This window comes from Coffea arabica, chromosome 4e (assembly GCF_036785885.1).
Source record: "Coffea arabica cultivar ET-39 chromosome 4e, Coffea Arabica ET-39 HiFi, whole genome shotgun sequence".
Taxonomy (NCBI): Eukaryota; Viridiplantae; Streptophyta; class Magnoliopsida; order Gentianales; family Rubiaceae; genus Coffea; species Coffea arabica.
In genome coordinates, this window is record NC_092317.1 from 22,614,765 (window position 1) to 22,640,786 (window position 26,022).

General features: G+C 38.2%; 2 long non-coding RNA genes across 2 annotated transcripts; both read right to left on the minus strand.

Annotated features, from left to right (window-relative positions):
* Positions 1–13,301: 13,301 nt before the first annotated feature.
* Positions 13,302–15,476, minus strand: LOC113741595 (uncharacterized). Its single transcript, XR_003460671.2, has 2 exons — positions 15,393–15,476; positions 13,302–13,598 (listed from the first exon to the last, which is right to left on the minus strand). It is a non-coding gene; the product is annotated as an uncharacterized lncRNA (long non-coding RNA).
* Positions 15,477–18,521: 3,045 nt separating this feature from the next.
* LOC140005740 (uncharacterized) lies at positions 18,522–21,751 on the minus strand. The gene is made up of 2 exons (XR_011813310.1): positions 21,668–21,751; positions 18,522–19,873 (listed from the first exon to the last, which is right to left on the minus strand). It is a non-coding gene; the product is annotated as an uncharacterized lncRNA (long non-coding RNA).
* Positions 21,752–26,022: the final 4,271 nt, after the last annotated feature.

Consider the following 26,022-nt stretch of genomic DNA (forward strand, 5'->3'; position numbering starts at 1 on the left):
ATTGAAAACAATCTCTTAAACTCACTGCCTGCTGTCGGACGCAAAAAACAGGACTGTCGGACGCAAAAAACAGGACTATCGGACGTCCGACACTCCAACGGCTAGTTGACTCTTCATCTACTTTCTATCCGTTGGAAACATTAATGAGGCACTTTTTTGGTCCTATATAAATAGTGGTTGGTCAGATACTTTAAACAACTTTTGCACACTGAAGATACAAAAGATCTAGATTGATTTTAGTGAGAAAATACTCATCAAAGAAGATTTGTAGTCTTAGTGGTGTGAGGTTCATTGTAATCTTTTCATTTTTGAGTGAATACTTCATGAGTGTAGCTCTGTGAGGGTTGTCTTGAGATTTAGTAAAATTTCCTGGCTAGACCGAGTGGTGTTCGGGGCAAGGAGGAGGTGACCCTTCCTTTGTACGCAAGCGTGATTGTAATTCATCAATTTGAAGAAGTTTATTTGAATTAATCTACAAGCTCAGGAGGAGTTGGGTAGTTAATTGGTTTGCAATTCTTTCCTTTCTATTTACTTATTCTTACGTTTGTGATCTGTACATTGTTTATCTCTTCCACTTGGTGGTCTTCGATCCTTACAATTGGTATCAGAGCAATCAAAATGGATAATACTTTTGATGTTTACAAATATATGGATAATACTAATATCTTTTCTAGAAATACCTTCAGTTATGCAGCAATCAAAATGGATGTTTTGTGAAATGGGGAGTTTATTCTGAGATTATATGTTTGTTTCTTAAATTTTTCTGAGGCAATAGGTGAGGGAGAGCTTATACTCATATGCACAATCTTTTTCTTTCCTTTATCCATTGTTTTGTCATCATCAAAAAGGGGGAGAATATTGATCCTGGTTCCTAACTTTTCATATTTACAAAACAAATAGATAATACTAATATCTTTTCCAGAGATACCTTCAGTAATGCAGCGATCAGACTCAAAGATCAAATGCAATTGAAAGGGACAAAGGCTGCTGAAAGCTGTCGGACGCTTGGATCGGACGTCCGATAATCATTGCGTAACTTCGGACGCATGAAGAACCCCACCACCGGACGTTCGAAGGAAATAAGACATTTCTCAAATCTCTTTGTTTGCTGTCGGACGCACAAAGAGTTTGCACCAGACGTCCGAAAGAATTGAAGAAAATCTCTTAAACTCACTGCCTGCTGTCGGACGCAAAAAACAGGACTATCGGACGTCCGACACTCCAACGGCTAGTTGACTCTTCATCTACTTTCTATCCGTTGGAAACATTAATGAGGCACTTTCTTGGTCCTATATAAATAGTGGTTGGTCAGATACTTTAAACAACTTTTGCACACTGAAGATACAAAAGATGTAGAGTGATTTTAGTGAGAAAATACTCTTCAAAGAAGATTTGTAGTCTTAGTGGTGTGAGGTTCATTGTAATCTTTTTATTTGTGAGTGAATACTTCATGAGTGTAGCTCTGTGAGGATTGTCTTAAGGGATAGTAAAATTTCCTGGCTAGACCGAGTGGTGTTCGGGGCAAGGAGGAGGTGAACCTTCCTTTGTACACAAGCGTGATTGTAATTCATCAATTTGAAGAAGCTTATTTGAATTAATCTACAAGCTCAGGAGGAGCTGGGTAGTTAATTGTTTTGCAATTCTTTCCTTTCTATTTACTTATTGTTACGTTTGTGATCTGTACATTGTTTATCTCTTCCACTTGGTGGTCTTCGATCCTTACAATTGGTATCAGAGCAATCAAAATGGATAATACTTTTGATGTTTACAAAACAAATGGATAATACTAATATCTTTTCTAGAAATACCTTCAGTTATGCTGCAATCAAAATGGATGCTTTGTGATAGGGGTGTTTATTTTGAGATTATATGTTTGTTTCTTAAATTTTTCTGAGGCAATAGGTGAGGGAGAGCTTATACTCATATGCACAATCTTTTTCTTTCCTTTATCCATTGTTTTGTCATCATCAAAAAGGGGGAGAATATTGATCCTGGTTCCTAACTTTTGATATTTACAAAACAAATGGATAATACTAATATCTTTTCCAGAGATACCTTCAGTAATGCAGCGATCAGACTCAAAGATCAAATGCAATTGAAAGGGACAAAGGCTGCTGAAAGCTGTCGGACGCTTGGATCGGACGTCCGATAATCATTGCGTAACTTCGGACGCATGAAGAACCCCACCACCGGACGTCCGAAGGAAATAAGACATTTCTCAAATCTCTTTGTTTGCTGTCGGACGCACAAAGAGTTTGCACCGGACGTCCGAAAGAATTGAAGAAAATCTCTTAAACTCACTGCCTGCTGTCGGACGTAAAAAGCAGGACTATCGGACGTCCGACACTGCAACGGCTAGTTGACTCTTTATCTACTTTCTATCCGTTGGAAACATTAATGAGGCACTTTCTTGGTCCTATATAAATAGTGGTTGGTCAGATACTTTAAACAACTTTTGCACACTGAAGATACAAAAGATGTAGAGTGATTTTAGTGAGAAAATACTCATCAAAGAAGATTTGTAGTTTTAGTGGTGTGAGGTTCATTGTAATCTTTTCATTTTTGAGTGAATACTTCATGAGTGTAGCTCTGTGAGGGTTGTCTTGAGATTTAGTAAAATTTCCTGGCTAGACCGAGTGGTGTTCGGGGCAAGGAGGAGGTGACCCTTCCTTTGTACGCAAGCGTGATTGTAATTCATCAATTTGAAGAAGTTTATTTGAATTAATCTACAAGCTCAGGAGGAGCTGGGTAGTTAATTGGTTTGCAATTCTTTCCTTTGTATTTACTTATTCTTACGTTTGTGATCTGTACATTGTTTATCTCTTCCACTTGGTGGTCTTCGATCCTTACAATTGGTATCAGAGCAATCAAAATGGATAATACTTTTGATGTTTACAAAACATATGGATAATACTAATATCTTTTCTAGAAATACCTTCAGTTATGCAGTAATCAAAATGGATGTTTTGTGAAATGGGGAGTTTATTCTGAGATTATATGTTTGTTTCTTAAATTTTTCTGAGGCAATAGGTGAGGGAGAGCTTATACTCATATGCACAATCTTTTTCTTTCCTTTATCCATTGTTTTGTCATCATCAAAAAAGGGGAGAATATTGATCCTGGTTCCTAACTTTTCATATTTACAAAACAAATAGATAATACTAATATCTTTTCCAGAGATACCTTCAGTAATGCAGCGATCAGACTCAAAGATCAAATGCAATTGAAAGGGACAAAGGCTGCTGAAAGCTGTCGGACGCTTGGATCGGACGTCCGATAATCATTGCGTAACTTTGGACGCATGAAGAACCCCACCACCGGACGTTCGAAGGAAATAAGACATTTCTCAAATCTCTTTGTTTGCTGTCAGACGCACAAAGAGTTTGCACCAGACGTCCGAAAGAATTGAAGAAAATCTCTTAAACTCACTGCCTGCTGTCGGACGCAAAAAACAGGACTATCGGACGTCCGACACTCCAACGGCTAGTTGACTCTTCATCTACTTTCTATCCGTTGGAAACATTAATGAGGCACTTTCTTGGTCCTATATAAATAGTGGTTGGTCAGATACTTTAAACAACTTTTGCACACTGAAGATACAAAAGATGTAGAGTGATTTTAGTGAGAAAATACTCTTCAAAGAAGATTTGTAGTCTTAGTGGTGTGAGGTTCATTGTAATCTTTTTATTTGTGAGTGAATACTTCATGAGTGTAGCTCTGTGAGGATTGTCTTGAGGGATAGTAAAATTTCCTGGCTAGACCGAGTGGTGTTCGGGGCAAGGAGGAGGTGAACCTTCCTTTGTACACAAGCGTGATTGTAATTCATCAATTTGAAGAAGTTTATTTGAATTAATCTACAAGCCCAGGAGGAGTTGGGTAGTTAATTGGTTTGCAATTCTTTCCTTTCTATTTACTTATTGTTACGTTTGTGATCTGTACATTGTTTATCTCTTCCACTTGGTGGTCTTCGATCCTTACAATTGGTATCAGAGCAATCAAAATGTATAATACTTTTGATGTTTACAAAATAAATGGATAATACTAATATCTTTTCTAGAAATACCTTCAGTTATGCTGCAATCAAAATGGATGCTTTGTGATAGGGGTGTTTATTTTGAGATTATATGTTTGTTTCTTAAATTTTTCTGAGGCAAGGCGAGGGGGAGCTTATACTCATATGCACAATCATTTTCTTTCCTTTATCCATTGTTTTGTCATCATCAAAAAGGGGGAGAATATTGATCCTGGTTCCTAACTTTTGATGTTTACAAAATAAATGGATAATACTAATATCTTTTTCAGAGATACCTTCAGTAATGCAGCAATCAGACTCAAAGATTAAATGCAATTGAAAGGGACAAAGGCTGCAGAAAGCTGTCGGACGCTTAGATCGGACGTCCGATTATCATTGCGTAACTTCGGACGCATGAAGAACTCCACCACCGGACGTCCGAAGGAAATAAGACATTTCTCTAATCTCTCTGTTTGCTGTCGGACGCACAAAGAGCTTGCACCGGACGTCCGAAAGAATTGAAGAAAATCTCTTAAACTCACTGCCTGCTGTAGGACGCAAAAGACAGGACTATCGGACGTCCGACACTCCAACGGCTAGTTGACTCTTCATCTACTTTCTATCCGTTGGAAACATTAATGAGGCGCTTTCTTGGTCCTATATAAATAGTGGTTGGTCAGATACTTTAAACAACTTTTGCACACTGAAGATACAAAATATCTAGAGTGATTTTAGTGAGAAAATACTCTTCAAAGAAGATTTGTAGTTTTAGTGGTGTGAGGTTCATTGTAAACTTTTCACTTGTAAGTGAATACTTCATGAGTGTAGCTCTGTAAGGGTTGTCTTGAGGGATAGTAAAATTTCCTGGCTAGACCGAGTGGTGTTCGGGGCAAGGAGGAGGTGAACCTTCCTTTGTACGCAAGCGTGATTGTAATTCATCAATTTGAAGAAGCTTATTTGAATTAATCTACAAGCTCAGGAGGAGCTGGGTAGTTAATTGGTTTGCAATTCATTCCTTTCTATTTACTTATTGTTACGTTTGTGATCTGTACATTATTTATCTCTTCCACTTGGTGGTCTTCGATCCTTATAATTGGTATCAGTGCAATCAAAATGGATAATACTTTTGATGTTTACAAAAACAAATGGATAATACTAATATCTTTTCTAGAAATACCTTCAGTTATGCAGCAATCAAAATGGATGTTTTGTGAAATGGGGAGTTTATTCTGAGATTATATGTTTGTTTCTTAAATTTTTCTGAGGCAATAGGTGAGGGGGAGCTTATACTTATATGCGCAGTCTTTTTCTTTCCTTTATCCATTGTTTTGTCATCATCAAAAAGGGGGAGAATATTGATCCTGGTTCCTAACTTTTGATGTTTACAAAATAAATGGATAATACTAATATCTTTTTCTGAAATACATTCAGTAATGCAGCAATCAGACTCAAAGATTAAATGCAATTGAAAGGGACAAAGGCTGCAGAAAGCTGTCGGACGCTTAGATCGGACGTCCGATAATCATTGCGTAACTTCGGACGCATGAAGAACTCCACCACCGGACGTCCGAAGGAAATAAGACATTTCTCAAATCTCTTTGTTTGCTGTCGGACGCACAAAGAGCTTGCACCGGACGTCCGAAAGAATTGAAAACAATCTCTTAAACTCACTACCTGCTGTCGGACGCAAAAAACAGGACTGTCGGACGCAAAAAACAGGACTATCGGACGTCCGACACTCCAACGGCTAGTTGACTCTTCATCTACTTTCTATCCGTTGGAAACATTAATGAGACACTTTTTTGGTCCTATATCAATAGTGCTTGGTCAGATACTTTAAACAACTTTTGCACACTGAACATACAAAAGATCTAGAGTGATTTTAGTGAGAAAATACTCTTCAAAGAAGATTTGTAGTCTTAGTGTTATGAGCTTCATTGTAATCTTTTCATTTGTGAGTGAATACTTCATGAGTGTAGCTCTGTGAGGGTTGTCTTGAGATTTAGTAAAATTTCCTGGCTAGACCAAGTGGTGTTCGGGGCAAGGAGGAGGTGACCCTTCCTTTGTACGCAAGCGTGATTGTAATTTATCAATTTGAAGAAGTTTAGTTGAATTAATCTACAAGCTCAGGAGGAGCTGGGTAGTTAATTGGTTTGCAATTCTTTCCTTTCTATTTACTTATTGTTACTTTTGTGATCTGTACATTGTTTATCTCTTCCACTTGGTAGTTTTCGATCCTTACAATTGGTATCAGAGCAATAAAAATGGATAATACTTTTGATGTTTACAAAACAAATGGATAATACTAATATCTTTTCTAGAAATACCTTCAGTTATGCAGCAATCAAAATGGATGCTTTGTGAAAGGGGGAGTTTATTCTGAGATTATGTGTTTGTTTCGTAATTTTTTCTGAGGCAATAGGTGAGGAGGAGTTTATACTCATATGCACAATCTTTTTCTTTCCTTTATCCATTGTTTTGTCATCATCAAAAAGGGGGAGAATATTGATCCTGGTTCCTAACTTTTGATGTTTACAAAATAAATGGATAATACTAATATCTTTTTCTGAGATACATTCAGTAATGCAGCAATCAGACTCAAAGATTAAATGCAATTGAAAGGGACAAAGGCTGCAGAAAGCTGTCGGACGCTTAGATCGGACGTCCGATAATCATTGCGTAACTTCGGACGCATGAAGAACTCCACCACCGGACGTCCGAAGGAAATAAGACATTTCTCAAATCTCTTTGTTTGCTGTCGGACGCACAAAGAGCTTGCACCGGACGTCCGAAAGAATTGAAAACAATCTCTTAAACTCACTGCCTGCTGTCGGACGCAAAAAACAGGACTGTCGGACGCAAAAAACAGGACTATCGGACGTCCGACACTCCAACGGCTAGTTGACTCTTCATCTACTTTCTATCCGTTGGAAACATTAATGAGGCACTTTTTTGGTCCTATATAAATAGTGGTTGGTCAGATACTTTAAACAACTTTTGCACACTGAAGATACAAAAGATCTAGAGTGATTTTAGTGAGAAAATACTCATCAAAGAAGATTTGTAGTCTTAGTGGTGTGAGGTTCATTGTAATCTTTTCATTTTTGAGTGAATACTTCATGAGTGTAGCTCTGTGAGGGTTGTCTTGAGATTTAGTAAAATTTCCTGGCTAGACCGAGTGGTGTTCGGGGCAAGGAGGAGGTGACCCTTCCTTTGTACGCAAGCGTGATTGTAATTCATCAATTTGAAGAAGTTTATTTGAATTAATCTACAAGCTCAGGAGGAGTTGGGTAGTTAATTGGTTTGCAATTCTTTCCTTTCTATTTACTTATTCTTACGTTTGTGATCTGTACATTGTTTATCTCTTCCACTTGGTGGTCTTCGATCCTTACAATTGGTATCAGAGCAATCAAAATGGATAATACTTTTGATGTTTACAAATATATGGATAATACTAATATCTTTTCTAGAAATACCTTCAGTTATGCAGCAATCAAAATGGATGTTTTGTGAAATGGGGAGTTTATTCTGAGATTATATGTTTGTTTCTTAAATTTTTCTGAGGCAATAGGTGAGGGAGAGCTTATACTCATATGCACAATCTTTTTCTTTCCTTTATCCATTGTTTTGTCATCATCAAAAAGGGGGAGAATATTGATCCTGGTTCCTAACTTTTGATATTTACAAAACAAATAGATAATACTAATATCTTTTCCAGAGATACCTTCAGTAATGCAGCGATCAGACTCAAAGATCAAATGCAATTGAAAGGGACAAAGGCTGCTGAAAGCTGTCGGACGCTTGGATCGGACGTCCGATAATCATTGCGTAACTTCGGACGCATGAAGAACCCCACCACCGGACGTTCGAAGGAAATAAGACATTTCTCAAATCTCTCTGTTTGCTGTCGGACGCACAAAGAGTTTGAACCAGACGTCCGAAAGAATTGAAGAAAATCTCTTAAACTCACTGCCTGCTGTAGGACGCAAAAGACAGGACTATCGGACGTCCGACACTCCAACGGCTAGTTGACTCTTCATCTACTTTCTATCCGTTGGAAACATTAATGAGGCACTTTCTTGGTCCTATATAAATAGTGGTTGGTCAGATACTTTAAACAACTTTTGCACACTGAAGATACAAAAGATGTAGAGTGATTTTAGTGAGAAAATACTCTTCAAAGAAGATTTGTAGTTTTAGTGGTGTGAGGTTCATTGTAAACTTTTCACTTGTAAGTGAATACTTCATGAGTGTAGCTCTGTGAGGGTTGTCTTGAGATTTAGTAAAATTTCCTGGCTAGACCGAGTGGTGTTCGGGGCAAGGAGGAGGTGAACCTTCCTTTGTACGCAAGCGTGATTGTAATTCATCAATTTGAAGAAGCTTATTTGAATTAATCTACAAGCTCAGGAGGAGCTGGGTAGTTAATTGGTTTGCAATTCTTTCCTTTCTATTTACTTATTCTTACGTTTGTGATCTGTACATTGTTTATGTCTTCCACTTGGTGGTCTTCGATCCTTACAATTGGTATCAGAGCAATCAAAATGGATAATACTTTTGATGTTTACAAAACAAATGGATAATACTAATATCTTTTCTAGAAATACCTTCAGTTATGCAGCAATCAAAATGGATGCTTTGTGAAATGGGGAGTTTATTCTGAGATTATTTGTTTGTTTCTTAAATTTTTCTGAGGCAATAGGTGAGGGAGAGCTTATACTCATATGCACAATCTTTTTCTTTCCTTTATCCATTGTTTTGTCATCATCAAAAAGGGGGAGAATATTGATCCTGATTCCTAACTTTTGATATTTACAAAACAAATAGATAATACTAATATCTTTTCCAGAGATACTTTCAGTAATGCAGCGATCAGACTCAAAGATCAAATGCAATTGAAAGGGACAAAGGCTGCTGAAAGCTGTCGGACGCTTGGATCGGACGTCCGATAATCATTGCGTAACTTCGGACGCATGAAGAACCCCACCACCGGACGTTCGAAGGAAATAAGACATTTCTCAAATCTCTTTGTTTGCTGTCGGACGCACAAAGAGTTTGCACCAGACGTCCGAAAGAATTGAAGAAAATCTCTTAAACTCACTGCCTGCTGTCGGACGCAAAAAACAGGACTATCGGACGTCCGACACTCCAACGGCTAGTTGACTCTTCATCTACTTTCTATCCGTTGGAAACATTAATGAGGCACTTTCTTGGTCCTATATAAATAGTGGTTGGTCAGATACTTTAAACAACTTTTGCACACTGAAGATACAAAAGATGTAGAGTGATTTTAGTGAGAAAAATACTCTTCAAAGAAGATTTGTAGTCTTAGTGGTGTGAGGTTCATTGTAATCTTTTTATTTGTGAGTGAATACTTCATGAGTGTAGCTCTGTGAGGATTGTCTTGAGGGATAGTAAAATTTCCTGGCTAGACCGAGTGGTGTTCGGGGCAAGGAGGAGGTGAACCTTCCTTTGTACACAAGCGTGATTGTAATTCATCAATTTGAAGAAGCTTATTTGAATTAATCTACAAGCTCAGGAGGAGCTGGGTAGTTAATTGTTTTGCAATTCTTTCCTTTCTATTTACTTATTGTTACGTTTGTGATCTGTACATTGTTTATGTCTTCCACTTGGTGGTCTTCGATCCTTACAATTGGTATCAGAGCAATCAAAATGGATAATACTTTTGATGTTTACAAAACAAATGGATAATACTAATATCTTTTCTAGAAATACCTTCAGTTATGCTGCAATCAAAATGGATGCTTTGTGATAGGGGTGTTTATTTTGAGATTATATGTTTGTTTCTTAAATTTTTCTGAGGCAATAGGTGAGGGAGAGCTTATACTCATATGCACAATCTTTTTCTTTCCTTTATCCATTGTTTTGTCATCATCAAAAAGGGGGAGAATATTGATCCTGGTTCCTAACTTTTGATATTTACAAAACAAATGGATAATACTAATATCTTTTCCAGAGATACCTTCAGTAATGCAGCGATCAGACTCAAAGATCAAATGCAATTGAAAGGGACAAAGGCTGCTGAAAGCTGTCGGACGCTTGGATCGGACGTCCGATAATCATTGCGTAACTTCGGACGCATGAAGAACCCCACCACCGGACGTCCGAAGGAAATAAGACATTTCTCAAATCTCTTTGTTTGCTGTCGGACGCACAAAGAGTTTGCACCGGACGTCCGAAAGAATTGAAGAAAATCTCTTAAACTCACTGCCTGCTGTCGGACGTAAAAAACAGGACTATCGGACGTCCGACACTGCAACGGCTAGTTGACTCTTTATCTACTTTCTATCCGTTGGAAACATTAATGAGGCACTTTCTTGGTCCTATATAAATAGTGGTTGGTCAGATACTTTAAACAACTTTTGCACACTGAACATACAAAAGATGTAGAGTGATTTTAGTGAGAAAATACTCTTCAAAGAAGATTTGTAGTCTTAGTGGTGTGAGGTTCATTGTAATCTTTTTATTTGTGAGTGAATACTTCATGAGTGTAGCTCTGTGAGGATTGTCTTGAGGGATAGTAAAATTTCCTGGCTAGACCGAGTGGTGTTCGGGGCAAGGAGGAGGTGAACCTTCCTTTGTACACAAGCGTGATTGTAATTCATCAATTTGAAGAAGCTTATTTGAATTAATCTACAAGCCCAGGAGGAGTTGGGTAGTTAATTGGTTTGCAATTCTTTCCTTTCTATTTACTTATTGTTACGTTTGTGATCTGTACATTGTTTATCTCTTCCACTTGGTGGTCTTCGATCCTTACAATTGGTATCAGAGCAATCAAAATGTATAATACTTTTGATGTTTACAAAATAAATGGATAATACTAATATCTTTTCTAGAAATACCTTCAGTTATGCTGCAATCAAAATGGATGCTTTGTGATAGGGGTGTTTATTTTGAGATTATATGTTTGTTTCTTAAATTTTTCTGAGGCAAGGCGAGGGGGAGCTTATACTCATATGCACAATCTTTTTCTTTCCTTTATCCATTGTTTTGTCATCATCAAAAAGGGGGAGAATATTGATCCTGGTTCCTAACTTTTGATGTTTACAAAATAAATGGATAATACTAATATCTTTTTCAGAGATACCTTCAGTAATGCAGCAATCAGACTCAAAGATTAAATGCAGCAATCAGACTCAAAGACTCAAAGACTCAAAGATATCTTTTTCTAGGTTGACGTCCCTTTCGTTGTCCTCTAGTTTCCATGTTCACAACTAATCTATACGCACATGCATAACCCTCACACTTAGTTAAAATTGAACTATACTCAGATACCAGTAGCAACATTTAAAGAGAATGAAGTCACTTACACAAATAACATTATCACTATGCAAGTAAACACAAACTAGAGTTCATTAAATTATAAAACAAGTTATGGCCAAGTAAAGTTCATGCCAAGTCAAAGTCAATAGCAAAATAAACAAGTGATCATCACAAGTACATTCATCTTCAAGGCGCAGACTCTAAGTTCTACTCCCATCGTCTCACTATAAAAGATCACAAGTAGGGATTCACTAGATTATTGGAACTAGACGATTCTCATTCCCTAACATGCTCGATTTCAATCCCAACACAAGGATCTTTTGAGTTACAATATTTTCCATCTTCCACTCTTAATTATTGTACCATCTTAACCAAACAATTATTGGTTTCCTGCAACCATTCACATGAAATATCGATTCATTCTTATTCCCCAAAAATGGAGATATAAAGTCCTTATGGTTGCCCTCAACTCTCAAGTACTCGGGTACAAGAATCCGAAATAAGGTAATTCACAACTCGAGCCGGCCGGTCCCAAGACTAAATCACCACATTCGAGATTCCTACCCAACATACATATCAAATTCCCTCCAATTATCAAGATAAAGGTTTTACAACCTATAACATTCATGATTCACAGCTTACATTTTTTTTTTTGAAGGGCACTTAAACCTTTACTCAATCACATAGTAAGGACCATAACACCACTTGGTCCTATCTTGCTCCTTTGTAGAGACCACGTGAATTGGCTCTAAATTTCATTGCTACAAGCAATCATTTAACTTTCAAACCAGTCCCACAGTCCGGCATCCTAAACATTTAAGCCTAGGATACACTACAAAGATCTGAAGCCTAAGCTCTGATACCAACTGTGACGCCCCCACTTCTCCCTAAGGCGAACCAAAGGGTATCCGCGGGACGCCTGCCCATCTCTCGCCGGGACTCACTACAATCGATCATTCAAAAGCTCGAAATACTTTAAGTAACCTCAATACATAATTAAAGTACTTCGAATATCTCACACTTACAATTATGCAGCTGTCAAGCTTAAATACAACCCAATGGAAAAGGGGTACTATAGCCATCCGTTATAATATAACTTAAAGTCTTCAAAAGAAAACAATCTAGTACTACTCACGAGCACCCTTGGTCTCGAACCCTGTAAAAGAAATCCACAACGTGGTATGAGCTACACAGCCCAGTGAGGTTCCAAGACACTCTAACAGTTCAAATAAATCAAATAAGTTGGGCATATCATACGCATGGTTCAAGGTTACACAATGGCATGTTATCATGAGGCAATAATCATTGTACAGGTAATTTGAGCATATCATAGGTATGGCACGTTTTCATAAAACGGTTATCATTATGTAAAAGAAACACACATTGAAGGATACGGTGTTCCAGTGGAACTCTGTCGGTCATCTGCACCTTATGACTTCCGGATCCCCTCGGTTTGACTGGCCATCACCTTATCCCTCCAGTGGTAATACTCGAGTATACCGAAACGGTTGTCCAGGGTTCCAACCTACCCGACCGAGCCCAGTCCTGGCTCGAGTAGGTCAGTAACCGAGGCAGGGCCCAAGTTCAGCTTAGAGCTTACAACATGCACAAGTAATCAAGTAATTCGGCAAAAGGTAAAATTCATCATTTGAGTAGGTCGAGTGAGGTAAAGTACACACTCGCCTAACAATGATGGACAACTTCATATAACATGCGATTCATGATAATCAAGTGATCAAGTAAGTTGGTGATCACGTAAGCAGATAATCAAGTAAGCAAGTAGCCGAATGGATTAGAAAACGGTAAGTAAACACGGTAAACGGTAAACGGTGGTAATTACGGTTAATTGGCAGACATATGTCATTTTAATAGGCCACCATTGGCCGATTTTCACTTTTTCCACATAAGGGTCGAGGAGATTCACTCCAACCGATTTATGCTGTCATAGCATAATTAATCATTTAAACACATCATGTAGATATGCTCTCCAAACATTTCATATCTAGTATTTCAAGTAATCACATAAATATGCTCTTTAAGCATTTCATATCGAATAGTTCAAATATACATATTTCAGGTATTTCATGTCGAGTAATTCAAGTATACCTTATTCAGATATGCATGAGTGTGGTAAATACTTAACATATAGCACTTAACACTTAATAATCATGGGTTATGCATGTCATAGACTTATTCCAATTACGTATTCCTATATGGAACACTCACCTATAGCAACAAGAGAGTAATACTCAAACAAGTGTCTAGGCGTCCACTTCGAGTTCTTCTTGAAGGTCCCCTTGAGCGCCTGAGCAAATAACCATTAACTATTATACACTATCACTTAGAACTCCTACTTATCAAAGAAGGTTGTACAATCTAAAGGGAATTCATGAATTGGGCCTTAATTATTAATAATCGAGGCTCAAGAGTAAAGTTTTAAAGTCTAAAGAAAGAGACTAACATTTTTCATGAAATCGAGTTCAAAATGTTCAATCGGTATCGAGAAAAGAAGGCAAGTTTCCAAAATCTCATTTCTAAGAAATTGTCAAATTTTAGCTTTGGGTGTCAATTCTAAAAAAATCGTATCTTGCACTACGTAGGTCCAAAATTGGAAAGCTTGATACCATTGGAAACTACATTCCGAGTACTACAAGTTTCTAGAAGACACTTTTCCATGATTCGAAATGGAAGGTATTCAAAAGTTGGATCAAAGTTACTGCTGTAGAATACTAAGACAGTTTCAAGGTTGGTTTTTGGCCAATTTTGGAAATTCAGTAAAATTCACTTGTTTTGAACTAACCTTTGAAATTTGGAAATCAAATAGTGTTGCAATCCAAGAGTATAACAAAACAAGCGGATTGAGAAACGGAGTTTCGAGCACCAAGATATAGTAGCCCCAAGTTGAGGAAGATTCAAGACTGAAGAAGAATTTCCAGTTTTGAACCTCCAACACTAGAAATTTAATTGGGTATCGAAACGAACTTGGATTGGTACCAAAATTGGCAGTATTTTACTCCCATATGAAAGGTACCACTCTATCAAATTTCAGGGAAAAATACTTTCGGTAAGATAGTTAATTAGTCAACCAAAGTTCAGGAAAATTATAAGGCAATCTGCCTTGAGACTTTCATTACTCAATTCAAAACGTCTAATCAAGCAAACTATACAATCATGGTTCATTTGTGAAATAAAGGCCTAAGAAACATCCATAATGCCTTTGGTAAGTGTTTAGTATCAAGAACATCAATTAACAAGTTCACTCCAATATCTTGTTCCAAACCAGTCCAACATTAGGGTTTTTCCAAAACAGAGCAGTCCACTTGTTTCAGTCACAACTCAGTCAATTTAACTCGAAATCGAGCATGGCTTACGCCGTTGGAAAATATGTTCATAGGGGTAAAATATCACAGAAGAAATCATTTCCAAATTCGGCACCAATCTGGTTCAAAATCGGGCATCAAGTTGCTGCCTGAACACTTCATTCCAGATGAACAGAGCAACAGGACAGCGAACTTAAAACATTTGGTTCGGCTTGCTCACAAAGAATCAGAACGTGCATTATATACCAAATTAAAGCCAGGAATGTCTAGTTTCCAATGCCACCAACGGAACATGATTTCGACATCCGAGGACAGAGTTATAGCCAAAATACTACCACTGGTCAGAATCATACGCGAACAGTTTTCCAGATTGCTAGTTTCTCAAGAAAAATTCATTTGCTCAATCAAACCTCAATATTTTCCAATGAAATTTTTCACACATCTAATACATCCTATAAACATCTAATTCAAGCCATTAAACCATTAAAAATTGGCCTGGAAATGGCCGAACATGGCAGGGGCAAAATCGGAAGTTTTTGCTTCTTACACCCAATGAAGTTTCTACTAATTACCCACCACTAATGCATCATTATAACCACTAAACCAACAATATAATCACCATCAATCATCACATCAGCAACAATAACCCAAGTGTGGGAATTCCAAGAGCCCACTATCACATTTTTACACCATACACAAGCTAACCAAATGCATGCATGAACTTAACAAGGTAAGATAGCTTCCAAACTTCAAGTTTTCAAGAGTGGATCATCACTTACTTTGGGTTGATGTTCAGCAGAATTTTCGGCCCTCTATTACCCCAGAAAAACCGTGATTTCCAGCCCTTGTTTGCAGCTCAAAATGATCCTCAAGTGTCAAGTTAGGTGTGGTGCAAGTTTGGTTAATTTTGGAGATGATTTGGAGTGGTTTTGAGTGAGATTAGTGAGCAGAAATTTTGTTGCAAATGAGTTAGAGAGAGGAGGGAGCTGGCCGGCTGTTTGAAGCTCAAGAGAGAGAGAGAGTGATCAGATTTTAGCTTCCAAGAGAAGACATTAACTTGTGGCCTCAAGTCACCCATTAGTCAACTCACATTAGGGTGTGTTTGGCGCGATTAGGGCTCGATTTTCTCGCGCGTTTGGTTCACTAGTGCACTAAACCTCCAATGTATTTATATTCATGTAGATAATATTCACTCTTAATTGTCCCGAAATAAAGGTCTAAAGTCCCTCAAATAAAGTCGCGCGTGTGAAAACGCGTACCGTCAATTTTTTACGCTATAACGCGAAACCTCCGGGAAATTCTTATAACGATAGTACTAATAACTATCACTTGAGTATTTAAACATTAAAATACCGAATTTAGGTCCATTATACATGTCTCCAATATTCCAAACTTATTGTACTCTCAAGCGGATAAAATCTTCAAGCACTATTCACTGTTTTTACTAAACGCGCTCCAGGAAATTAATTCATGAAATGAGTTACTTTAAAAATATAACGAAGTTATATTACCATGTATTTAGGTCTAATAAGACTAGAAAATATTCCTCGAGGCAAATATCCAATTAAATAATTTATTAAGCCACCAATTAGGCTAAAAAAATAATAGTTTTTACGAGTCCTCACAACCTCCCCTCCTTAAAAGAATTTCGTCCTCGAAATTCATACCTTCTGTAATCTCAGACAACTCTGAACCATGTGGTGTGTTCATGTTATGCTTTCTTTCTGATGCCATTGGTCGGTTTCTCCTTCCATTGACTTGTCGAGGGACAGTTCCATTTCCTTGTGGAGCAGTAGTTTCTCGTGGATACCTCCTTGGACAGTCATGAACTTTATGGTTGGTACTCCCACACCCCATACACTTTCGTCCCTTTAGCCAACAGTTTTCTTCAATGTGATTCGTCCTTCCACAATATCCACAAGTCGGACGAGGTGTTGTGACCTGACTGGCTTGCGAGATTTTCTTTGATCGTGTCTGTTCTACTGAAGTCCCTCGCGACATAGTTCCTTTTGGTTCCTTTATCATGAGTGGTGCAGGAAATAACAGTCCTACTCCATCCACTTCTTTTCTAACTTTGGGTGGTGGTCCATTTCCTCCTAGTGTACTATCAGATGCATCTCTTTTCCTTGCTTGGAGAGCTCTCAGTTGAGATTTTGTGCTTTCTACCCTTTGCGCTTTTTCGAGAGCGTCACTAAATGTTTCAACCTGTGCTGCAGCAAGGGCATCTTGGATTTCCAAATCTAATCCTTGGATAAACCTTCTTATTCTCTTCCGTTCAGTAGCCACCAATTCTGGGGCATATGTAGATAACTTTGTAAAGCGTGTTTCATACTCAGCTACGCTCAAAGTTCCTTGACGAAGCTTTATAAAATCATCTTCTCTCTTTTCTTGGACAAGTGGAGGAAGAAATTTCTCATTAAATTCACGTACAAAGTTTATCCAAGTCCTTAGAGTTTGATCTCTTTCCCACTTGTTTCTTATAACATTCCACCAGGCTCGGGCTGCTCCTTCAAGTTGAAATACAGCAAAGGTGACTTGTCTCTCCTCTGTGTAATCCAAGGCATCGAATATATTTCTTATATTCTCTAACCAATTCTCAGCCACCTCTGGATCAGGTCCTCCAGCAAACTTGGGCGGGGAAAATTTTTGAAACCGCTCTAAAGCTCAATCCTCCCCTATGTCTTGGTTTCCACGTTGGTTTCCTTGTCCAACACCTTGACCTTGTTGAGCTACCAAGAGCTCCAGGATATCCGTCATGCGAGTTAAAACTTGTCCCATTTGGTCATTTCCTCTCCCAACATTTGACTCAACGTTTTGATCAATACCGGACCCATTAGCTACTCTTTCATTTCGGGGTTGTCTAGGTTGACGTCCCTTTCGTTGTCCTCTAGTTTCCATGTTCACAACTAATCTATACGCACATGCATAACCCTCACACTTAGTTAAAATTGAACTATACTCAGATACCAGTAGCAACATTTAAAGAGAATGAAGTCACTTACACAAATAACATTATCACTATGCAAGTAAACACAAACTAGAGTTCATTAAATTATAAAACAAGTTATGGCCAAGTAAAGTTCATGCCAAGTCAAAGTCAATAGCAAAATAAACAAGTGATCATCACAAGTACATTCATCTTCAAGGCGCAGACTCTAAGTTCTACTCCCATCGTCTCACTATAAAAGATCACAAGTAGGGATTCACTAGATTATTGGAACTAGACGATTCTCATTCCCTAACATGCTCGATTTCAATCCCAACACAAGGATCTTTTGAGTTACAATATTTTCCATCTTCCACTCTTAATTATTGTACCATCTTAACCAAACAATTATTGGTTTCCTGCAACCATTCACATGAAATATCGATTCATTCTTATTCCCCAAAAATGGAGATATAAAGTCCTTATGGTTGCCCTCAACTCTCAAGTACTCGGGTACAAGAATCCGAAATAAGGTAATTCACAACTCGAGCCGGCCGGTCCCAAGACTAAATCACCACATTCGAGATTCCTACCCAACATACATATCAAATTCCCTCCAATTATCAAGATAAAGGTTTTACAACCTATAACATTCATGATTCACAGCTTACATTTTTTTTTTTGAAGGGCACTTAAACCTTTACTCAATCACATAGTAAGGACCATAACACCACTTGGTCCTATCTTGCTCCTTTGTAGAGACCACGTGAATTGGCTCTAAATTTCATTGCTACAAGCAATCATTTAACTTTCAAACCAGTCCCACAGTCCGGCATCCTAAACATTTAAGCCTAGGATACACTACAAAGATCTGAAGCCTAAGCTCTGATACCAACTGTGACGCCCCCACTTCTCCCTAAGGCGAACCAAAGGGTATCCGCGGGACGCCTGCCCAGCTCTCGCCGGGACTCACTACAATCGATCATTCAAAAGCTCGAAATACTTTAAGTAACCTCAATACATAATTAAAGTACTTCGAATATCTCACACTTACAATTATGCAGCTGTCAAGCTTAAATACAACCCAATGGAAAAGGGGTACTATAGCCATCCGTTATAATATAACTTAAAGTCTTCAAAAGAAAACAATCTAGTACTACTCACGAGCACCCTTGGTCTCGAACCCTGTAAAAGAAATCCACAACGTGGTATGAGCTACACAGCCCAGTGAGGTTCCAAGACACTCTAACAGTTCAAATAAATCAAATAAGTTGGGCATATCATACGCATGGTTCAAGGTTACACAATGGCATGTTATCATGAGGCAATAATCATTGTACAGGTAATTTGAGCATATCATAGGTATGGCACGTTTTCATAAAACGGTTATCATTATGTAAAATAAACACACATTGAAGGATACGGTGTTCCAGTGGAACTCTGTCGGTCATCTGCACCTTATGACTTCCGGATCCCCTCGGTTTGACTGGCCATCACCTTATCCCTCCAGTGGTAATACTCGAGTATACCGAAACGGTTGTCCAGGGTTCCAACCTACCCGACCGAGCCCAGTCCTGGCTCGAGTAGGTCAGTAACCGAGGCAGGGCCCAAGTTCAGCTTAGAGCTTACAACATGCACAAGTAATCAAGTAATTCGGCAAAAGGTAAAATTCATCATTTGAGTAGGTCGAGTGAGGTAAAGTACACACTCGCCTAACAATGATGGACAACTTCATATAACATGCGATTCATGATAATCAAGTGATCAAGTAAGTTGGTGATCACGTAAGCAGATAATCAAGTAAGCAAGTAGCCGAATGGATTAGAAAACGGTAAGTAAACACGGTAAACGGTAAACGGTGGTAATTACGGTTAATTGGCAGACATATGTCATTTTAATAGGCCACCATTGGCCGATTTTCACTTTTTCCACATAAGGGTCGAGGAGATTCACTCCAACCGACTTATGCTGTCATAGCATAATTAATCATTTAAACACATCATGTAGATATGCTCTCCAAACATTTCATATCTAGTATTTCAAGTAATCACATAAATATGCTCTTTAAGCATTTCATATCGAATAGTTCAAATATACATATTTCAGGTATTTCATGTCGAGTAATTCAAGTATACCTTATTCAGATATGCATGAGTGTGGTAAATACTTAACATATAGCACTTAACACTTAATAATCATGGGTTATGCATGTCATAGACTTATTCCAATTACGTATTCCTATATGGAACACTCACCTATAGCAACAAGAGAGTAATACTCAAACAAGTGTCTAGGCGTCCACTTCGAGTTCTTCTTGAAGGTCCCCTTGAGCGCCTGAGCAAATAACCATTAACTATTATACACTATCACTTAGAACTCCTACTTATCAAAGAAGGTTGTACAATCTAAAGGGAATTCATGAATTGGGCCTTAATTATTAATAATCGAGGCTCAAGAGTAAAGTTTTAAAGTCTAAAGAAAGAGACTAACATTTTTCATGAAATCGAGTTCAAAATGTTCAATCGGTATCGAGAAAAGAAGGCAAGTTTCCAAAATCTCATTTCTAAGAAATTGTCAAATTTTAGCTTTGGGTGTCAATTCTAAAAAAATCGTATCTTGCACTACGTAGGTTCAAAATTGGAAAGCTTGATACCATTGGAAACTACATTCCGAGTACTACAAGTTTCTAGAAGACACTTTTCCATGATTCGAAATGGAAGGTATTCAAAAGTTGGATCAAAGTTACTGCTGTAGAATACTAAGACAGTTTCAAGGTTGGTTTTTGGCCAATTTTGGAAATTCAGTAAAATTCACTTGTTTTGAACTAACCTTTGAAATTTGGAAATCAAATAGTGTTGCAATCCAAGAGTATAACAAAACAAGCGGATTGAGAAACGGAGTTTCGAGCACCAAGATATAGTAGCCCCAAGTTGAGGAAGATTCAAGACTGAAGAAGAATTTCCAGTTTTGAACCTCCAACACTAGAAATTTAATTGGGTATCGAAACGAACTTGGATTGGTACCAAAATTGGCAGTATTTTACTCCCATATGAAAGGTACCACTCTATCAAATTTCAGGGAAAAATACTTTCGGTAAGATAGTTAATTAGTCAACCAAAGTTCAGGAAAATTATAAGGCAATCTGCCTTGAGACTTTCATTACTCAATTCAAAACGTCTAATCAAGCAAACTATACAATCATGGTTCATTTGTGAAATAAAGGCCTAAGAAACATCCATAATGCCTTTGGTAAGTGTTTAGTATCAAGAACATCAATTAACAAGTTCACTCCAATATCTTGTTCCAAACCAGTCCAACATTAGGGTTTTTCCAAAACAGAGCAGTCCACTTGTTTCAGTCACAACTCAGTCAATTTAACTCGAAATCGAGCATGGCTTACGCCGTTGGAAAATATGTTCATAGGGGTAAAATATCACAGAAGAAATCATTTCCAAATTCGGCACCAATCTGGTTCAAAATCGGGCATCAAGTTGCTGCCTGAACACTTCATTCCAGATGAACAGAGCAACAGGACAGCGAACTTAAAACATTTGGTTCGGCTAGCTCACAAAGAATCAGAACGTGCATTATATACCAAATTAAAGCCAGGAATGTCTAGTTTCCAATGCCACCAACGGAACATGATTTCGACATCCGAGGACAGAGTTATAGCCAAAATACTACCACTGGTCAGAATCATACGCGAACAGTTTTCCAGATTGCTAGTTTCTCAAGAAAAATTCATTTGCTCAATCAAACCTCAATATTTTCCAATGAAATTTTTCACACATCTAATACATCCTATAAACATCTAATTCAAGCCATTAAACCATTAAAAATTGGCCTGGAAATGGCCGAACATGGCAGGGGCAAAATCGGAAGTTTTTGCTTCTTACACCCAATGAAGTTTCTACTAATTACCCACCACTAATGCATCATTATAACCACTAAACCAACAATATAATCACCATCAATCATCACATCAGCAACAATAACCCAAGTGTGGGAATTCCAAGAGCCCACTATCACATTTTTACACCATACACAAGCTAACCAAATGCATGCATGAACTTAACAAGGTAAGATAGCTTCCAAACTTCAAGTTTTCAAGAGTGGATCATCACTTACTTTGGGTTGATGTTCAGCAGAATTTTCGGCCCTCTATTACCCCAGAAAAACCGTGATTTCCAGCCCTTGTTTGCAGCTCAAAATGATCCTCAAGTGTCAAGTTAGGTGTGGTGCAAGTTTGGTTAATTTTGGAGATGATTTGGAGTGGTTTTGAGTGAGATTAGTGAGCAGAAATTTTGTTGCAAATGAGTTAGAGAGAGGAGGGAGCTGGCCGGCTGTTTGAAGCTCAAGAGAGAGAGAGAGTGATCAGATTTTAGCTTCCAAGAGAAGACATTAACTTGTGGCCTCAAGTCACCCATTAGTCAACTCACATTAGGGTGTGTTTGGCGCGATTAGGGCTCGATTTTCTCGCGCGTTTGGTTCACTAGTGCACTAAACCTCCAATGTATTTATATTCATGTAGATAATATTCACTCTTAATTGTCCCGAAATAAAGGTCTAAAGTCCCTCAAATAAAGTCGCGCGTGTGAAAACGCGTACCGTCAATTTTTTACGCTATAACGCGAAACCTCCGGGAAATTCTTATAACGATAGTACTAATAACTATCACTTGAGTATTTAAACATTAAAATACCGAATTTAGGTCCATTATACATGTCTCCAATATTCCAAACTTATTGTACTCTCAAGCGGATAAAATCTTCAAGCACTATTCACTGTTTTTACTAAACGCGCTCCAGGAAATTAATTCATGAAATGAGTTACTTTAAAAATATAACGAAGTTATATTACCATGTATTTAGGTCTAATAAGACTAGAAAATATTCCTCGAGGCAAATATCCAATTAAATAATTTATTAAGCCACAAATTAGGCTAAAAAAATAATAGTTTTTACGAGTCCTCACAACCTCCCCTCCTTAAAAGAATTTCGTCCTCGAAATTCATACCTTCTGTAATCTCAGACAACTCTGAACCATGTGGTGTGTTCATGTTATGCTTTCTTTCTGATGCCATTGGTCGGTTTCTCCTTCCATTGACTTGTCGAGGGACAGTTCCATTTCCTTGTGGAGCAGTAGTTTCTCGTGGATACCTCCTTGGACAGTCATGAACTTTATGGTTGGTACTCCCACACCCCATACACTTTCGTCCCTTTAGCCAACAGTTTTCTTCAATGTGATTCGTCCTTCCACAATATCCACAAGTCGGACGAGGTGTTGTGACCTGACTGGCTTGCGAGATTTTCTTTGATCGTGTCTGTTCTACTGAAGTCCCTCGCGACATAGTTCCTTTTGGTTCCTTTATCATGAGTGGTGCAGGAAATAACAGTCCTACTCCATCCACTTCTTTTCTAACTTTGGGTGGTGGTCCATTTCCTCCTAGTGTACTATCAGATGCATCTCTTTTCCTTGCTTGGAGAGCTCTCAGTTGAGATTTTGTGCTTTCTACCCTTTGCGCTTTTTCGAGAGCGTCACTAAATGTTTCAACCTGTGCTGCAGCAAGGGCATCTTGGATTTCCAAATCTAATCCTTGGATAAACCTTCTTATTCTCTTCCGTTCAGTAGCCACCAATTCTGGGGCATATGTAGATAACTTTGTAAAGCGTGTTTCATACTCAGCTACGCTCAAAGTTCCTTGACGAAGCTTTATAAAATCATCTTCTCTCTTTTCTTGGACAAGTGGAGGAAGAAATTTCTCATTAAATTCACGTACAAAGTTTATCCAAGTCCTTAGAGTTTGATCTCTTTCCCACTTGTTTCTTATAACATTCCACCAGGCTCGGGCTGCTCCTTCAAGTTGAAATACAGCAAAGGTGACTTGTCTCTCCTCTGTGTAATCCAAGGCATCGAATATATTTCTTATATTCTCTAACCAATTCTCAGCCACCTCTGGATCAGGTCCTCCAGCAAACTTGGGCGGGGAAAATTTTTGAAACCGCTCTAAAGCTCAATCCTCCCCTATGTCTTGGTTTCCACGTTGGTTTCCTTGTCCAACACCTTGACCTTGTTGAGCTACCAAGAGCTCCAGGATATCCGTCATGCGAGTTAAAACTTGTCCCATTTGGTCATTTCCTCTCCCAACATTTGACTCAACGTTTTGATCAATACCGGACCCATTAGCTACTCTTTCATTTCGGGGTTGTCTAGGTTGACGTCCCTTTCGTTGTCCTCTAGTTTCCATGTTCACAACTAATCTATACGCACATGCATAACCCTCACACTTAGTTAAAATTGAACTATACTCAGATACCAGTAGCAACATTTAAAGAGAATGAAGTCACTTACACAAATAACATTATCACTATGCAAGTAAACACAAACTAGAGTTCATTAAATTATAAAACAAGTTATGGCCAAGTAAAGTTCATGCCAAGTCAAAGTCAATAGCAAAATAAACAAGTGATCATCACAAGTACATTCATCTTCAAGGCGCAGACTCTAAGTTCTACTCCCATCGTCTCACTATAAAAGATCACAAGTAGGGATTCACTAGATTATTGGAACTAGACGATTCTCATTCCCTAACATGCTCGATTTCAATCCCAACACAAGGATCTTTTGAGTTACAATATTTTCCATCTTCCACTCTTAATTATTGTACCATCTTAACCAAACAATTATTGGTTTCCTGCAACCATTCACATGAAATATCGATTCATTCTTATTCCCCAAAAATGGAGATATAAAGTCCTTATGGTTGCCCTCAACTCTCAAGTACTCGGGTACAAGAATCCGAAATAAGGTAATTCACAACTCGAGCCGGCCGGTCCCAAGACTAAATCACCACATTCGAGATTCCTACCCAACATACATATCAAATTCCCTCCAATTATCAAGATAAAGGTTTTACAACCTATAACATTCATGATTCACAGCTTACATTTTTTTTTTTGAAGGGCACTTAAACCTTTACTCAATCACATAGTAAGGACCATAACACCACTTGGTCCTATCTTGCTCCTTTGTAGAGACCACGTGAATTGGCTCTAAATTTCATTGCTACAAGCAATCATTTAACTTTCAAACCAGTCCCACAGTCCGGCATCCTAAACATTTAAGCCTAGGATACACTACAAAGATCTGAAGCCTAAGCTCTGATACCAACTGTGACGCCCCCACTTCTCCCTAAGGCGAACCAAAGGGTATCCGCGGGACGCCTGCCCAGCTCTCGCCGGGACTCACTACAATCGATCATTCAAAAGCTCGAAATACTTTAAGTAACCTCAATACATAATTAAAGTACTTCGAATATCTCACACTTACAATTATGCAGCTGTCAAGCTTAAATACAACCCAATGGAAAAGGGGTACTATAGCCATCCGTTATAATATAACTTAAAGTCTTCAAAAGAAAACAATCTAGTACTACTCACGAGCACCCTTGGTCTCGAACCCTGTAAAAGAAATCCACAACGTGGTATGAGCTACACAGCCCAGTGAGGTTCCAAGACACTCTAACAGTTCAAATAAATCAAATAAGTTGGGCATATCATACGCATGGTTCAAGGTTACACAATGGCATGTTATCATGAGGCAATAATCATTGTACAGGTAATTTGAGCATATCATAGGTATGGCACGTTTTCATAAAACGGTTATCATTATGTAAAATAAACACACATTGAAGGATACGGTGTTCCAGTGGAACTCTGTCGGTCATCTGCACCTTATGACTTCCGGATCCCCTCGGTTTGACTGGCCATCACCTTATCCCTCCAGTGGTAATACTCGAGTATACCGAAACGGTTGTCCAGGGTTCCAACCTACCCGACCGAGCCCAGTCCTGGCTCGAGTAGGTCAGTAACCGAGGCAGGGCCCAAGTTCAGCTTAGAGCTTACAACATGCACAAGTAATCAAGTAATTCGGCAAAAGGTAAAATTCATCATTTGAGTAGGTCGAGTGAGGTAAAGTACACACTCGCCTAACAATGATGGACAACTTCATATAACATGCGATTCATGATAATCAAGTGATCAAGTAAGTTGGTGATCACGTAAGCAGATAATCAAGTAAGCAAGTAGCCGAATGGATTAGAAAACGGTAAGTAAACACGGTAAACGGTAAACGGTGGTAATTACGGTTAATTGGCAGACATATGTCATTTTAATAGGCCACCATTGGCCGATTTTCACTTTTTCCACATAAGGGTCGAGGAGATTCACTCCAACCGACTTATGCTGTCATAGCATAATTAATCATTTAAACACATCATGTAGATATGCTCTCCAAACATTTCATATCTAGTATTTCAAGTAATCACATAAATATGCTCTTTAAGCATTTATTATCGAATAGTTCAAATATACATATTTCAGGTATTTCATGTTGAGTAATTCAAGTATACCTTATTCAGATATGCATGAGTGTGGTAAATACTTAACATATAGCACTTAACACTTAATAATCATGGGTTATGC